This window comes from Pongo pygmaeus, chromosome 4 (assembly GCF_028885625.2).
Source record: "Pongo pygmaeus isolate AG05252 chromosome 4, NHGRI_mPonPyg2-v2.0_pri, whole genome shotgun sequence".
NCBI classification, from domain to species: Eukaryota; Metazoa; Chordata; class Mammalia; order Primates; family Hominidae; genus Pongo; species Pongo pygmaeus.
In genome coordinates, this window is record NC_072377.2 from 119,772,881 (window position 1) to 119,785,892 (window position 13,012).

General features: G+C 39.4%; 1 pseudogene; it reads left to right on the forward strand.

Annotated features, from left to right (window-relative positions):
• Positions 1-1,537: 1,537 nt before the first annotated feature.
• On the forward strand, positions 1,538-12,551 carry LOC129036848 (T-complex protein 1 subunit epsilon-like; annotated as a pseudogene).
• The last annotated feature ends 461 nt before the right edge of the window (positions 12,552-13,012 follow it).

The window sequence follows — 13,012 nt, forward strand, 5'->3', positions numbered from 1 at the left end:
GGGATCAGAGAGGCCTTTAAGAGTGAATTCACCACTTTGAGGCAGCCTGTCAGAGTTGGCAGCAAGACTTGCATGTCAGAGACAAGTGGTTTCAGATAAACAATATTTGAATCCATCCTGACCCAACTATGTGGGGGCATGACTGTGCCCTGGGAAAAAATATATTTGTAGTCCAGGACTGATAGAGCTGTCCCCAAACTCTGCAATGCTCCAGAACTGGCAAAGTCCTCTGCAGGGGTGGTGCTTCAGAGTTAACACATTCAGATGTTAATATTAATGGGCTGTGCCCTTACTACATGCTAGAGAAGCTGAGGGATATTCAGGCTTCATGAGCAAGATTTTTTCCTCAATATAATTGTTTAATAGAGACTCACATTAACAGAACTTTTTGCCTTATAATATAGTTACCTCCCCAGCACTGGAAGTATTTAAACAGAGACTGAAAAATCTTCATTGAATGGAAAGTTGGCCTAGCCAGTCTTAATGTCCCGTCCAGGCAGCTGTGCTTCTAGTTAAAATGTGGGCTTAAATGTTCCTTTTTTTTTTCTTTTTTTTTTTTTTTTGGCTGCCTTTGTTCAGCTGACATGCAAAGCAGAAAGTGTTAAAATCGTATCAAGAAGCCAACTTTCCTACTTCACTGTACTGCTATGATGGTTAATTTTATTTGTCAACTTGACTGGACCATGGAGTGCCCACATATTTGGTCAGACATTATTGTGGGTGTTTCTGTTCTAAGTTGGGGTGTTTCAGGAAGAGATAAACATTTAAATTGGTAAATTTTAACATGAGAGTGACATTTGAATTGCTTGAGTAAAGAAAATTGCCTTCCATAATATGGGTGGGCCTCATTCAGTCAGTTGAAGGCCTGAATAGAACAAAAAGACCAACTTGTCCCTGAGTAGGAGAGAATTTTCCGGTAGACCTGCCCTTGAACTTCATCTGTACCATTGACTCTCCTGGGTCTTGAGCCTGTTGACCTGCACTGCAGGTGTAGACTTCCCAGCCTCTACAATCCTGTGAACCAATTCCTTATCATAAATTATATATATAATTATGGAATTATGCATATATATATCACATATGAGATCTATATCTATTTACCTATCTATCTAATTTGATCTCTTTCTTTGGAGAACTAACAGAATACAGCTGCTTTCTCAGTCTCCTTTGTTAACTCTGTCTCAATTTTCCAATCTCTTCTCATGCCTTTACCTCTGTCTCCGATCTTATATCCTACCACTCTCCCACCGTGGCCTTTCTGCTATTCCTGGAAAATCCAAGCCTAGAAAATTCAGGCTAGTTCTCACCTCAAGCCTTTCACATTTGCTCTATCCTCTGCCTGAAGCAGTATGTCCCCAAATCTTCACAATGGCTTTCTCCTTTATAGCATTCATGTCTCAGCTTAAATGTCACCTCCTCAGAGGAGCTTTCCCTGAATACACTGCCTATCCTCTTTTCTCCCCTACCTACATACCCTTACACTGGTTTGATTTCTTCATAGCACTGACCAAGATCCATCTGCAGAAGAGGCTGAGCATCCAGACCATGCAAAGCTTACCTATTCTGCTACAAAGGAAATTGCTGCCTCGTACCTGTTTAGCCTAGATAGCAAAGACAGAGAGACAGAGATATCCAGAAGTGTCTGCAGAAGGTAGGTTTGGGGCCTGACCCAGATGTGCTTACTGCATGGGGGGCAGGGGTGAAGGGAGAATGGACCTGTCTTAGAGTAGGCTGGCCAGAGAGACACCTGACAGGTCTAAGTCAACAAGCTTCACAGTTGGGTAATTATATCTCCTTTGGAGTAAGGAATGGAGAGAAGGGCCGGTAATGGAAGAACCTTTGTGGAAAGATGAAGGCTGGGGAAGAGGGATCTGACAATTTAGGGTAATAAAAAATATTGCTTGAAGTGATTGGCTGAAAAGCAAGTAGAGTGACTAGTGTGTCTCTCAGAGATTTCCTCCAACCATAACTCAATGCTGGAAGAAAATGCAGCATCAGTGATGACATCCAACACCTTATTTTTTAATACAGAACATTGCTCACACTCTACTGGTACCTTGCCTATGACAAATAAAAGCAGGCATTGCCCCACCCCTAGCCCAACACCCCTTCTGCATGAACGTGGTTGCATAAGTTAATTATCTTCCTACTCCTCCTGCCATTCATGTCATTTACAACTTAGGTTGCTTTTCTCTTGAGTGGCTTTATTCTCCTTCTACATCTCTGTGAATATCTTGTTTAAATTGTAGGTTCTTCATTTCAACCAAGGGTGCAATATGAAAGCAACAGGCTTATTGTGCAGAATCACACATGTTAAAGGTGTTAAAAAAAAAAATACTAGAGAAAAGAAAAGTTGAACACCCTTTTCTTCTTTCATCTTCCAAAATGAGCTCATCCATCTCTGCATGGATCAGCCATCCAGAGATATGAGCCTGGGCAAGGCTGGCCTAGCATTCCATGTGTGAATTCACTAGGCCAGGCCCTGCCCAGGCTCACATCTCTGCTTGGCTGATCCCCCATGTGTGCCTTGGCTGATCCCCCGATGTGTGCCTTCTACTGTTTCTCTTGACAGCAAATCACAAGTGAAAAAGGGGCATTTTGGCAAATTTTAATAAATTTTGAACACTTCCAAAGACAAAAAAGGCAACAAAAACTGAATATGAACCTTCAAAAACCGTATAGGACACATAGTTGTTTTAAACCATATAAAAAGAAAATTTGTAGGAATAATAGCAGCATATGTTTGAATGAACACTCATATCACACTGTGTCTCCCTGAGAAAGCCATGAGAACTGATGGGGCATCTAAAGTCATTTTTAAATACACAGATTCTTAACACAATTGCCTTCTAAAGTCTTAGCTATAACTAGGTATTTAAAGAGCACAGAAGTCTCTTCGAGCATTCTTTTGCAAAACAGTGAAACAGTTTTTATTGAAGCAAGGATTTATTACTAAAAAGATAAAATTTAACTGTGTTTCCGTTAGGATTCTTCAGCTGCAAGCATTAGAAACTAACCCCAGCTAACTTAGCAAGTAATAGGATTTATTAAGGGCATATGGTAGCAGATACTTGCTGAGGGAAAGCTGAAGAACCAGGTCTCAACAGGCACAGGAACCAGGCTGCTCTGGGAATCTAGGTAGTTGAAACCAATAGGGGGGATTTCTTCAAGATGCCATTGTTGAGTTGAATGAGTGCCAGCCATTTTTTAATGTTTGTATTACATCGAGATTCTAATCAGGACATAGTGCATCTGATTGCCCCACCTTGATCAGTGTTAGCAGAAAAACCCCACTAAGGCTGTAACCACGAGGGGAGGAATTAGTCTCAAACAAAATCATGAGGCTGTTTCAAGAAGACAAGAACAGATGATGCTAGGATGGTGGGGGGAAGGAGAATAAATGTCCACTCTAGACCACCAGGTGACTCACTGATAAAAGTGTTTTCATCTCTGTCACGTGCTTTTAAGTATTAATTGATGACAGCATCTAACATAATAGATTATGTCAATGTAATGTAACACAATATTGACTTAGCAATCCAGGATGACTTCTTTGTATGGTGACTGTCATAAATTTATACCAGAAGGAATATCCTATGTTCCAATGAAGATACTGTCTCCCTTTCATTTTAGAGAGCAATGAAAAAGAGTGCATGCCGTATATTTATTTTGGCATGTATTTCTCACAGTGTGTATGCCATATATTCGTGTTCTCTTTTTTTGTTTTAATACTCGGTGTATGTAAATTGCTGCACTCCTTGAAGACCCATAAACAGTCTTACTTTTTTTCACTTTTGAGCTATTAATATTATTTTGAGGAGACACATGTACTCCAACCATAGACAGTTAAATTGTCTTAATATTTCCTATGAATCTGTAAATGGCCAATGTTTAACAAAAATTTTTTTCATTGTAGATTTTATTTTTATGTTCCATGTTGCATTAGGCCATTCTTGCATTGCTATAAAAAAAAACCTGAAGCTGGGTAATTTATAAAGAAAAAGAGGTTCAATTGACTCACAGTTCTGCAGGTTATACCTCATGGCTCCAGTATCCGCTTCTGGCGAGGGCTTCAGGAACCTTACAATCATGGCAGAAGGTGAAGGGGAAGCAGGCATATAACATGGCAGAAGCAGGTGCAAGAGAGAGCGAGGAGAGGTGCAACATACTTTAAACAACCAGATCTCGTGAGAACTCACTTTCACAAGGACAGCACCGAAACATTTATGAGGGATCTGCCCCATGACCCAAACACCTCTCACCAGGCCCCACCTCTAATTTTGAGAATTACATTTCAACATGAGATTTGGAGGGAAGCGCTGGTAATGTAACATCGAAACAATATCACATGTGAACCAACAACCATATGCAGAGTTCCTTTATTTATGTCTTTGGATTTTCTTTAATTTTTAAGACTCTGATAGCTAAAGGAATATTTGCTCTTTCCTTTCAGTAACAAAATTAAATTAATCTTTAAAAATTGTAAATATTTGACTATAAAAATTCCATTAGGACTCATGTATAAATATATACTGCCAGTGACTGCTGGCTGCTGTGGTTCAAAGAAGAATGAAAATGACTGGATTATCATAAGCAGGACGGTTTTGTTCTATAACTATTAAGAAAGTGACAAGTTGCCAAGCATTTGTCTAGAGCCCCTGATTCCTCTTCTTCCCCTCACACTCCTCATTTAATCCACCAGCAATCCTTTAGGAACTACCTCCAAGTGTTAGCCTGTTTTTCCACTTCTTCCCATTTCCACAGCTAACACCCTAGTCCCAGTCTCCTTCTTCTTGCCTGTAGCAAGAGCCCTCTAAAGGTTTCTAAGCTTCTACCTGCAACAACTGATTCTCCAGGCAGCAGCCAGTTATGTTTTAATAACATGGAGTATGTCAGTTCCATGTCAGAACCATCTCTCAGCTTTCCATAACACCCAGAATAAACCCCTAGCTCCTCCACATGGCCAACAAGACCTGATATAATGCACCTGTCAACCTCTTCCACACCTGTGCTATGTCCTTGCCATTCCTTGAATGAGCAAGTGAGAGCCCATCTCAGACCCTTAAGCTTGCTCTTCTCTCTGCCTTCCACACTGTATCTCCAGAAGGCTGCACAACTTGCTCCTTTCTACCTCTCAGATCTCAGTTCAAACAGCAGATCCTTGGAGAGGCCTCTGTAATCAGTCACCTCTATATTGCCACTCCAGTCCCATTCTCACTCACTCTTCATCCCTCTAAATTGGGATTTTCTGCAGCACACATAATCTGACATTCTTTTTGCATGTTTCTCCTTCATGGGAAGATAAGATTCATGAGAACAAGAACTTTGTCTTAATTGCTGCTGATTCTCCAGCCCTGTAATGTCACCTATCACATAGTATACTCTCAATTAATACTTGTCGAATGAATTTTTCTACTTCTGAATACAATGTCTATTCCCACGAGCTATTTATGAACACAGTTACCGTAATGGAGAAGACTGATATGAGTGCCACAAAGGTAAGGGTGAAAGTCTAAAAACGTGTTGGTACAGAAACAAAATGAGAAGAGACCCTGAAGATCTGTAGCCTTTCAGATAACCTACACTATACCAGACAGTATTATTACTGAAAGACTGTCAGTAATTCGCTACTCTGTGTACCTTACAGATCTTTGTCAAGAAAGCATATTCACCTGAGGGTGTAGGACCTTAGAGGACAAAAAGTGACGAGGAAGTGCCCGTTCTGAGGCAGACAAAGGAAACCAGAAATCTAGGCCTTCTTCAAAGTCTAGGCCTGTGTTTTGACATTAAATAATTTGCCCAATCTCGTCTGCAGTTGTGGTCTAACTCTGACCCTACTTCGTCTCTGAAAATGGAAACAGACACATGGTAAGTGTAGTGGCAAGAACTCTGCACTTGGAGTCAGAGAGCAGAGGCTTGATGTTATGAGTTCTGACACTTAGTAACCTTGTGACTTTGGTCATGTTTCAGGTGAATGCATTCTCTCATCTGTAAAATGGAAGTAATGCACCTCCTTCACAAGTTATCATGGAGAGTCCATGAGACGTGGCTGTGAGGGAGCCCAGCCTAATGTTTATATGGAAGTGCTCAGGGTATATTCGTTTCCTTCCATCCTTCAAACTCTGTAGCTCTTTGCTTTTCATCCATCAAACACAAAATAATGATTTGGCAGGCCATATAGGCTTCAGAGCATCAATATACAGGCTTTAAAGGTTTGTTTTCTGAGCTTCACATAACCAAATGTATTACATCCAATCAGCCAGAGATGCAGTCTTCTTTGGCTAGAAACAGTCTCAGATCTTGAAAATACATTGCCTTCACTGCATTTTATTCTCAGTGCATCACTAAAATGACAAGCTGCTTTCCTCAGAATGTATCAGGAATTCTGTTTCTTAGCAACACTCCTCCCACAGGCAATAAAAGACAGAACATAATTCCTTTGAGCATTAGGAGTCTGCTCGTAATACTGAAAATGTGGCCAATTTCCCCTTATATGCAGAATTAGAAATCAGTTCTCCATGTTTGAAAGACAATACAATTGAGACCCTTCAACGTACAGCTTTTGAAAAGTTTAGCAAATTTCTTATTCTAGGGCCTGCTATTTCAGGGCTTATTTTTAATGATGTTACAGAATTTTACTGTATTAGGTCATGATTCAAAATTAAGAATGAAGCATTTCTAATTCTAAGCTCTTTCCTCCTACTACCTCTCAAATTCATCTTTTGAGAAAGTATATCAACACACTCATTTTGACTATCAGCTGCACTCTTCAGTTTTGTATTCCAGATTTCAAAAAATAAAATTTTATTTTTATTTTTTTGAGATGGGGTCTCACTCTGTCATCCAAGTTGGATTGCAATGGCATGATCACAGCTCCCTATAGCCTCAAACCTCCCAGGCTCAGGCAATCCTCCCACCTCAGCCTCTTGTGTAGGTGGGACTACAGGCTTGTGACACCATACCCAGCTAATTTTAAAATTTTTTTGTAGAGATAGGGTCTTGCTATGTTACCCAGGCTGGTCTTGAACCTTTCAGCTCAAGGGATCCTCCTGCCTCGGTCTCCCAAAATGTTCGGATTACAGGCATGAGCTACTGCATCCAGCCTACATTTTTAATCAAGTATAAAATAAGCTCATTATAGGCATAAAGTTTGTTTAAAGGTTAAAATCCAAATACATCTAGTGTTCATGATATATTAATGATTCACTTTTCCATCCAATAATAATACTATTACATTTATTTAGAAATTATGTGCCAGGAGCCAGGCACGGTGGCTCACGCCTGTAATCCCAGCACTTTGGGAGGCTGAGGTGGATGGATCACGAGGTCAGGAGATCGAGACCATCCTGGCTAACTTCGTGAAACCCCGTCTCTACTAAAAAATCCAAAAAAAAAAAATTAGCCGGTCACGGTGGCTGGCGCCTGTAGTCCCAGCTACTCCGGAGGCTGAGGCAGGAGAATGGTGGGAACCCGGGAGGTGGAGCTTGCAGTGAGCTGAGATCAAGCCACTGGACTCCAGCCTGGGAGACAGAGCCAGACTCCGTCTCAAAAAAAAAAAAAAAAAAGAAATTATGTGCCGGGTACTCTATTTAGCCTTTTAAATGCTTTATTTGCTCCTCATAAAAACCTTGTGTGAAAAGTATTAATTCTCATTAAACATGGAACTGAGACTTAGAATAGTCAATTAACTAGGTCAAGGCCACACAGCTAGTAGACAGCCATGTAAATAATATATTAATCTTTACTCTCCAATATTTATTTCTTCCCTTTTTGTCTTTATTTTGTGCTCTGCTCATCACTATCTTTGACCTAGTTTGTTGAATCTAATTGAATGAATAAAACCATATGTAACTTTACACTTCTAGAAAAGGTGATATTCAGTAGTTTCCCAAGGAAATTTGAATATATCCAAAATTAATACTTAATCCTTTTACACTGTCATTATATGTTGCAAAGATCCAGAATTAACACTTAATCCTTTTACACTGTTATTTTTGGTTGCAAAGAAGGTATGTTGAATGAATTCAATGTAGTTAGAAAGTTTCAGTGAGCTGTGAGTTATTTCAGATAAGATTCTCATCACCAGAGCCAAACTATTTTTCATCTGTTTGACAATAGGATGATTTATCCCATCTTCGCTGTGTCTGCAATTTTGTCATGTCCTGTGGATAACTAGGTGACTAGCAAGCAAAACAAATTTGGTCACAATTATTTAAAGTGTGTTGTCATCTGATTATTCTGATTTTTTCTTAGACACCTGACACTTGATGGCTTGCATGTTCTATGACTAAAAACAGTCTTGCCATTATAATTTAATAAGCCACTCCTTAACTTCAACATGAACACCCCAACAAATGCACTATCTGTTATGCTGTTGGCACAATCCAACAAAGTGCATTATCATTCAGCTTTATATTAAGTAGTGTCTTGGGAGAGATCTCTCTCTCTTTCCATATATATAGAAATATATGAGTATGTAGATATATAGGTATTTCTCTATATATTTACATATATGTATATGTTAAATGAAGTGTTTTAAGGATAAAAATATAATAGATATTTAAAAGAGTGTTTATGAGGAAAGAAATGTATTAAATACACTTTTCTTCCTTTAGCTACCTCGGGGTAGTAGTCCATTGCTAGAGGCATATGACATTATTTTAAAGGGCCATTAAACATTAAATGATTCATATACAAGTAAATAAGAATATAAATAAAAGTTGTACTTTATACAGTAAAATAACAGGAGTGAATTTTTCTAATAAATTAAAGGAAATGCACTATACAAGCTCTTAACCTCCTTGTACCCTGGACCTTGCAGGAAGGTTTAGTTGAGTTAGGATTACAGTCTGTGACTACAAAATGAAGACAGGCTCAATGGCTCAAAAGGTTCTCAGTCTCAAATCTTGGCCTCATTACAGGTTGCTCTAAGCAACTTTGTTTTCTATTGTGGCAGAGGAATGACACTGTTCCCATTCAGAACTGAATTCCATGGGCATACCCAGGGTCACATATGATTCTCAGCAGAATTATAATTCTATACTTTTCTGATCTATTAACAAAGTGTAATTAAACTTTAGGGAGAATGTCAATATAAGAATGTTCTTAAATCAACTCTGATTTATAAAACAGCAACTCCCTTAATACTTGGTACTTAAGATCCAGCATAGTTTGAAATGACAGTGGTGGATTAGCTTAGTACAGACTATTCTCCCATTCCAAACACGTGGAAAAGCTAGATACATGCACAAAAAAACTATTTAAGTAAACGGCTAAGCTTGAAAGGAAAATCTGTAAATTTCAAAAATGAAGAGAGTTATTCAAAGTCAGAATAGTAAGTCTATGAGAAAATACCAACTTTAATGGGGGTGAGACCATCTAATGGCTAGGGACTGAGGGTTTAGCACCTACAGAAGGCATCTCCTTGAGTCTCAGTTAAACAGAAGCTGAAACTTATCTGAAACTGAATTTCACATAATTGCAGGAACTCTGAAAAGGCTATTCCTTGCATAAAGGGGGCCAAGAAAACTTTAGTTTTCAAGTCCAGGGACACAGCAAGAAACTTCCATTGTCTGCCCATTACTCTGGGTTGGGTTAAAAACCAAATGCTCCCATTAAAAACTGGAACTTAAACCCTGTACTTGGTACACTGAATCCGAATTAACTCCATCATCTTCATATAAAATGCCCAAGATGGAAATTTAATGTAAGAAGCGGATTCTGGAATTGCAGGGGCCCTGATTACTGTGATGGAATTCTCCCAAAGCCCTGGGCTTACAGATTTTCGCTTGGAGAAATGCTAACTGCTGAGCATACCTACAAAAATACAGTGACAATCTACATGAGACAAGTATCCATCAAGCAGTGAGCAGCACTACAACAGGAGGATCAGCACTCTAAGAACTTGAGGTAGCATAACCAAAGGAGACCAGAAAGTAGGGAAGTTTTAAATGATATGTAGAAACTGAAAACAAACAAACAAAAAAATGGGTAAACTTGTAAAGAATAGAACTTCTAAAAATAAAAATACAGGCATAGAAATTAAAAAAGTAATAAATGTTAGCAGACAAGATAGAAAGTAATATCATTTGTGAATAGAAGATTTAAGAAAATTAGAACCAAGTACAGAGAGATAGAAGATATGTGAAAAATTAAGACACAAAGAACAGATTGGAAAAGTCTAACAATATGCCTAATAGAAGTTTCAGAAAGAAAGAATAAAGAGAATGAGAGTCCATAGAAAGATATAATGAGTAATAATTTTCCAGAACTAAAAAGAAAGACATGAGTCCACAGATTAAAGAATCATACTGTGGTCACAAGCAGAATAAATAAATAAATCAAAAATAAGGTTCATCATAAACTGAAAAATGCCAAAGACAGAGAGAGAATATCTAAAAGAACATGAGAAAAAAAAAAGATTACTCACACTGGAGCAAAGAATGACTGAATTCACTAGCCTCAGAGGGTAAAAAACAATAGATTAGTATCTTCAGATTAGTATCTGAGGAAAAAGTAGCTCCTGGGGCTGCACCATGGCATCCATGGGGACCCTCGCCTTTGATGAATATGGGCACCCTTTCCTCATCATCAAGAATCAGGACCACAAGTCCTGTCTTATGGGACTGAGGCCCTTAAGTCTCATAGAGTGGCAGAAAAGGCTGTAGCAAATATGATGAGAACATCACTTGAGCCAAATGGGCTTGATAAGATGATGGTGGATAAGGATGGTGATATGACTGTAACTAATTTTTTTTTTGTATTTCTTAATTTTTATTTTTTGAAAGAATTGTTAAAAAATTCTTAGACTAATATTTGCCATGATGCTGCTACTGTGTTAAGGAAATATTTTATTATTATTATTATTGTTATTATACTTTAGGTTTTATGGTACATGTGCGCAATGTGCAGGTAAGTTACATATGTATACATGTGCCATGCTGGTGCGCTGCACCCACCAACTCGTCATCTAGCATTAGGTATATCTCCCAATGCTATCCCTCCCCACTTCCCCCACCCCACAACAGTCCCCGAAGTGTGATGTTCCCCTTCCTGTGTCCATGTGTTCTCATTGTTCAATTCCCACCTATGAGTGAGAATATGCGGTGTTTGGTTTTTTGTTCTTGCGATAGATGACTGTAACTAATGATGGGGCCCCATCTTAAGCATGATGGATGTCGATCATCAAATTGCTAAGCTGATGGCGGAACTGTCCAAGTCTCAGGATGATGAAATTGGACTTGGAACCACAGGAGTGGTAGTCCTGGCTGCTGCCTTGTTACAAGAAGCCAAGCAGTTGCTAGACTGAGGCATTCACCCAATCAGAATAGCTGATGGTTATGAGCAGGCTGTCAGCGTTGCTGTTGAACACCTGGACAAGATCAGTCATAGTGTCCTTGTCGACATAAAGGACACTGAACCCCTGATTCCAACTGCAAAAACCATGCTGGGCTCCAAAGTGGTCAAAGTTGGCACCAACAAATGGCTGAGATTGCTGTGAATGCTGTCCTCACTGTAGCAGATATGGAGCGGAGAGATACTGACTTTGAGCTTATCAACGTAGAAGGCAAAGTGGGCGGGAGGCTGGAGGACAGAAAACTGATTAAGGGCGTGATTGTGGACAAGGATTTCCAGTCACCTATAGGTGCCGAAAAAAGTGGAAGATGCCAAGATTGCAATTCTCACATGTCCATTTGAACCACCGAAGCCAAAAAACAAAGCATAAGCTGGATGTGACCTCCATAGATCATAAAGCTCTTCAGAAATATGAAAAGGAGAAATTTGAAGAGATGATTCAAAAAATTAAACAGACTGGTGCTAACCTAGCAATTTGTCAGTGGGGCTTTGATGATGAAGCAAATCACTTATTTCTTCAGAACAACTTGCCTGTGGTTCGCTGGGTAGGGGGACTTGAAATTGAACTTATTGCCATCTCAACAAAAGGGCGGATTGTCCCAGGTTCTCAGAGCTCACGGCCGAGACGCTGGGCTTTACCGGTCTTGTACAGGAGATCTCATTTGGGACAACTAAGGATAAAATGCTGGTCATCGAGCAGTGTAAGAACTCCAGAGCTGTAACCATTTTTATTAGAGGAGGAAATAAGATGATCATTGAGGAGGTGAAACGATCCCTTCACGATGCTTTGTGTGTCATCAGCAACCTCATCCGCAATAATTGTGTGGCATACGGAGGAGGGTTTGCTGAGATATCCTGTGCTCTGGCAGTTAGCCAAGAGGTGGATAAGCGCCCCACCTTAGACCAGTACACCACAAGAGCGTTTGCCAACGCTCTGGAGTCGCCCCATGGGCCTTTTTGAAAACAGTGGCATGAATCCCATCCAGACTATGACAAAAGTCCGAGCCAGACAAGTGAAGGATATGAACCCTGCTCTCGGTACTGACTGTTTCCACAAGGGGACAAATGATATGAAGCAACAGCATGTCATAGAAATCTTAATTGGCAAAAAGCAACAGACATCTTTCACAACACAAATGGTTAGAATGATTGTGAAGATTGATGACATTCATAAGCCTGGAGAATCTGAAGAATAAAGACACTGAGAATACTATGTAGTAAGATCCACTACTGTGATTAAATGGATGTCTTGTGAGGCATCTACAGTTATTTATTATATCCGTTTTCAGACACTGTAGATACTATAATAAAAATAGCCATTCGGTAACCATAGTTTGACGTGTTCAAAGCTATGTAATTGTAGGGGTACTATCTCAACAGCTTTTGTATTCATTATATTAAAGGAATCTCCTTAAACAACAACAACAAAAATTGAGGGAAAAGCTGTCTGAGTGAGACAAATGTAGTTTTACACAGTATCCACTTTTTCCTGCCCTCAAAAGAATATTAACGGAAGTAGTTTAGGAAGAAGAAAACGTTTCCCAAAAGGAAGGAATGGGTTGCAAGTAATGAATAGTGCTATCAATAAAACTGGTAAATAAGTACGACTGATCACAAACTAAAACAGTAACAACAAAATGAGGATGGGAGGAGGATG